The sequence below is a fragment of the Pinus tabuliformis genome, chromosome X, assembly GCF_031772625.1.
Source record: "Pinus tabuliformis cultivar Carrire ecotype Pingquan chromosome X, CPIR1, whole genome shotgun sequence".
Lineage (NCBI taxonomy): Eukaryota > Viridiplantae > Streptophyta > Pinopsida > Pinales > Pinaceae > Pinus > Pinus tabuliformis.
Window position 1 is genome coordinate 581,755,949 of NC_142308.1, and position 5,753 is coordinate 581,761,701.

General features: G+C 35.2%; 1 pseudogene; it reads right to left on the reverse strand.

The window, feature by feature from the left end:
* Positions 1 to 4,620: 4,620 nt before the first annotated feature.
* On the reverse strand, positions 4,621 to 5,412 carry LOC149141343 (uncharacterized; annotated as a pseudogene).
* Between the last annotated feature and the right edge of the window lie 341 nt (positions 5,413 to 5,753).

Genomic DNA, 5,753 nt, shown 5'->3' on the forward strand with positions numbered 1-5,753 from the left:
TGCATATAATGGATATATATATATATATATATATATATATATATATAATTGACCACAAGGTTTCATAACCACAATACATATAGTACCTGCCATTGTATCATTACATCTTTCCTAGTAAGGGAACAAGGCTGCCTATTTTATGTCATATTACATCACGCCCTGTATTGAGATATTGGCAACACACACCTTCAGGGAAGGTTAATGACATGACTTTTGTAACCCTTTCATGACACTCTACTCCACCACCGTAAACTCTTGTCCTACTTGGGGTAGGACATTTATAACACTAAAATTTCTACTTACAAAAGTTGCACACAGTCTTTAGTGGAAGTTCCCATAATTCATAATATGAGTTATACAATAATTCATGGAATTTCTTTCTATATTAACATATTATGGAAAAATGTTGGATAAGGTTGCATGTACATCCTTCCTTCTACTATCTAATGGCTAAAGAGATTGACTCCTAATTCCTAGAACTTGACAGCATGGATAATTTAGCAACAATCATGTGTCATTCCATAGTTACTATGATTTCATAATGAAGGATATCCACAAGGTAGGTAAGCCACTTCAACACCACTTTTGTTGCACTTATTTTGAAGACGGACAACCTAACCAGATTTGAGAGCTTTCATCCAATCTCACTATGCAATAATATCTATAACATTATTTCATAAATTATCTCTTGAGAACTGAAAGATACACTCTCGCAAAAGAACTCTGCTGAGAAATTTGACTTCCTTGAACAACACCAAATTCACAAGGTGGTTGGCGTTGTTTAAGAAGAGATACATTATAAAAATAAAAAACTTGAAGGCCATGATCACTAAATTATACCTATACATGACCTTTAATAGAGTTAGTTGGCTCTTCCTTCTCGACTCATTCTCATTCATTTGGGGTTTAGCTTACACTTTGTGGCTTGGGTAATCACTTGCACTTACTCTATGACCTTGTCAATTTTAATCAATATGTCAAATTCACCATTCTTCAATTCTAAAAGAACCAATTGTTAAGGATGTCCTCTCTCCCCCATGGTCCTCCTCCTTCGAGTACAAGGCTTAAACAAGGCACTTAGGGTAGCTTCAACAAACAACTCTTTGAAAGGTATCTTAATTGGCAATTCCTACTCCATTTCTCACTTTTTGCAAATGACATGTTAATCTTCTGCAATAGTTCCAAGTGTATGGTGGATAAAATAAAAGAAATTTTAGACTTAGTCTGCACTAGTGTGTTGATAAATTCTTCAAAGTATATAGTTATTATTTTGGGTCTCTCTAATCCCACGAAGCACTATATAAATCATATTTTCCCTTTCATGACCTCTTCCTTCGAAGTCAGATTTAAGTATTTGCATTTCCACATAAATGTTAACTTATACCTAAAGGAGATTATCAATGGCACATGGCCAACATCAAAAAGGACTAAATTCTCACTACAACATATGGTTTCCATGCAGTAGCCACCTAATTCTTGTAAAATTAGTCGTTAAGGCCATCCAATTGACTAGATGTCTCTTGCTTGGATACTAAAAGGGATACTCAACAAAATATGCCATCTTTGCTTGTTTTATTGTATAAGAACCTGGGAGAAGAAGGGAATAAAATTGGTCGCCTATAGAAACCTAGCCATTCCGACGATCCAAGGGAGTTATGGTCTTGAAAACTTCTTTCTTTTCTCCAAAGCCTTCACAACCAAGAACATTTGAAGACTTATCTTAGGGAAAAGAATTTTCAGCACAAATCATAAAAGATAACTATCTTAGACCCCTATTCAACAAATACTGAATTCAATCTAGAAAATTAAAAAATTCCAAAACTCTTCTATTGTTTGGAAAGGCACCATCATTGCATTCCCTTTAATTGAGAATTGGCGAATCTGAAGGGATGGGAAGAGGAATGAGGTCCAAATTTGTTGTGACCCCTAGATTGGAAGAAAATATCAACATAGATTTCCCTTCCCCCTCACTCATGATCTTAGATAAAAGGATCCTATACCCTCCATCATATTGCAATGGGTCAAGCATTGAACTCTAGACAACAATAGTGGCCTTTCGGGATTGAACTAGATCTCAAAGAGGAATATGCTCCATCTAGTGACCCCTATATAGACTATCCTAGAAAGAGTCGTGTTTCCATCAATGAAGATGTAGGATGAACACCTTTGGTTGAAAAAATCCTCATGAGTTTATGCACCTAGACACAGATTCGAATTTATGGCCATAAAAGGTTTCAACCTAAAATCTTACTAGTGGTGACACATTTCAAATTTATGGCCATAAAATGTTTCAACCTAAAATCGTAGTGGTGGTGGAAAGGACTCTGGAAATACAATCCCTTGCAAAAGCTACAAATTTTATGTGTCTTCTTCTTAACAATAGAGCCTTAACCTAGGATATAATTAAAAAAAGAAGCTACAAGGGCATTAGAAGATGTAGCTTATGTGAATATGATCTGCAAGAAAACATTCATTTCATCCTCTCCTACCCATACACTAAGTAGGTATGGAATGAAATTGAATGACTTACAATCTTGAAATTCAAATGGTAAGGGGACTTAATTTAAGATGCTCTAAGGAATTAACATAAAGACAATGCAACAATAGTTTACAAAGGTTTGTTCATCACCTTTGACTATGTTGTATGGCTAGCAAGAAATGAAAATAAAAATAAAAATTGAGAACAAGGACACTCTACCCCTCAAATACACTATCCAATGTTTGAATATCTTAAGCACTTCTTCCCAATTCTCCTCCACCCCTCATCATGCTGAGACCTATGATATGAACATAAGAACTAAAATTCCATGGGATTCTTTTGATAGAGCCTCCAAAAAGTATCCACCTAGAAGAGGAGCAAAAATCTTAATCTACCTCACACAAAATCGCCTCCTCAGCTTCAAATCCCATACTAGAAATTCTTAAAACAACCATAGTGATCTCACTGCCCATATATTGGTTCTACTACATGCCCTTGGAAAATTAATTTCTCAAACACAATTCGTAGGGGATTCCCTCCTCATGTTCTAATGGATGGAAGGTGATGTCGAGCTAAGAAACTTCTTGTTACAACCGTTGTTTCAAGATATCAAGAAATTGAAATCTTCTTTAATTCACATCTCTTTCGTTTTTGTATATCGGGAAAATAATAGGGAAGTTGATAAGTTATCCAAGGGTGGCTTGGCGCTGCAAGAAGACACTTGGGGGATCAAGGAATCCCAACAAAAACAAACTTTTTATTTTCATCAATCCTGACTTCAGGATTCTCATTGTATCTAAGGTGAGCTACCATGAAGATCTTAAATAATTTTTTTGAATGCTATAGAGAGAAAATGTGTGCTTTGTGTTTATGTTCTTTTTGTACTATGGTACTAATTTTTCTTGGTTATAGTTGCTGATATAGAGATATTGTATCCCCTAGAACAACCATAGCTTCACGTACTTTTTTATTTTTTTGCTCCACACTGATTTTACAATAAACCAACTCTTTTTTTTTTCAGAATTGTACCTCTTAGTCTCTTTAGACTTTGACTTAACATGGATGGATTATGGAGATACCAGTCAAGGTATTCTTCTAATGTAATTTTGTTTCCTCTAATAAAATTACACAATATTTTCCTTTGTCATAAAATTTTAAAGTTAAAAATAGTTTAAACGACAATGGGCAATGGATTTCGAATGGGTAGTGGATTTCCAACATTCTGCAAAGCTGTTAGAAGTGACAAGCTAACATTCAATGAGACACCATACACTCCTAAAGTTAACATGTAACCAAATTTAATTTCCTATGGTTAAGGAAATAAATGAATAAGGAAATAAAGAACAATGAAAGGAGTGAATGTGTCTCGGGAATCATGAAAGGAAGAAAAATATAATAAGCATACTTTGAAGGGTTAGAAATTACCTAAGGTATAGCCTCTCTCTAAAGGTAACATGACCACTTAACTTTCTTAAGAACCTTCAAATGTCTTGGGAAAATATCTTTAAATGTATGGTTAGAACAAGTGGTGCCTTGCCGATGAGATATCTTTTAGTTGTTACCTGTTTTATGCCATTCGCTTGAGTTTTTTTAGTTGAAATTTTTTTCTCTAGTCTATTACATCATTTCCCAGTTGACATAACCTTTTGGGGTTCTAAATCACATCCTCCCAAATTGGTTGAACTTCCATCACCCTCTTCCGCTGAGCTTGTAAAAGCAGGACTTTCAGCTAATTTGATCCCATCAATTTCTAAAATGTATTCATCCCCACAAATCCCTAAAACATTATTTCTAGAATAACCCTCTGCTTGGCTACATGAAGCCCCTTGAGCACATGAATCATAATTCACTATATCATCAGTAAAATTGGTTGGGACACTATCTTTCCCTATAGATAACGAGGCCGAGAGTACATGATAACCCTTCATGAAAGTGTGTTTGCCTTATACAATTGGAGCCTCTGCTATAGCTCTCTCATATTTTCCTTCTTAGTCCTTTCCTTACAAAGTTTGAACTGGGGTGATGAAATGTATCCTAAGAGCCTCATTCTAATAAGAGCCATACCACCTCATGGAACTGAAAAAAAATAATATCAAGTGGCAGTCATTAGTATGACCACATCACAGATGGTTGATAGCAATCTAAGTAGTCAAGAAATATTGTTTCCACTGCATTCCATCAGTGACCATTTCGCATGCTAGACTGGTGGATGGGATTAGTGGTTGTTGTGGTTGTACTTGGTCCTCCTCCATTGATACCATATCTTCATCCTCCATTGCCCTTGGCTCTTCCTTCTCAATAGAATCATCAGAACTCTTAAAATGAGAAGGAACCCATAGAAAAGCTACAAGGTGATTATATACAAGTTTAAGTCTAATGTCCTTACATACAAATATTGATCCAGAGTCTGATGGTCTCACAAAGTGGCATAGATCAAGAAAATTAGCTTGCAGCTTCCAAGCTACTTGCCAAAAAACATGATCAAATTAGATCAAAAGAAATTACTGCAATGTCAACTGTATTTATAACATAAGGTGTCCTCTAACCTCAATATCTTGTAAATATTAGGTATCCTAAAAACTAAATTAAAAAACCCATGTTGTTAACAAACACAATGAACAATCCTTTAAGGAATAAAGGGAATGTGCAATAAGTGTGGAAATATCAGTACCCTTCTAGTTCCATAAGGAGTTTGTGTTACATTTTATGGGAAGATCTAGTGATCTGGCCACTGGACCACCTGGAAAAAATTGTGGATTTATTGGCTTGTAAAGCACGAGTGCTTTTTCATCATTAGGGACCATAGGCATTGACTCTGTAGCCATTAACAAAGTCTCAATTTCCTACTGCAATTCTCGTATTTGGACTAGATGCGGTAATTCTGATGTTTCAACTGGAAAATCCCATTGTATCTCTATAGATTGTTGAACCATACATAAGATTAGAAAATTTGGATCTTGTTTATAATACATATACAGTGTTAGAGGGATTTATTCATAGACTAACTGAAAAGACATGAAAATATCATTCTCAACATTATAATCACAAAATATAATGAATCTGAATTCAATTGCAATAGCGAGAAGAAAGTGGAACACCTCACCTCATCACACCCAATTTGGGTGGTCAACAGAGCTTGGATCAAGCAGTTTCAATTTGATCGATTGACCATAAACACATATTGAAACTGTGTGCATCCATCTTCCTTTGTTTACTTCACTCTTGACTCTCTAGCTAGAAATTCACAAATTGACATAGCTTACGTAATGACTAA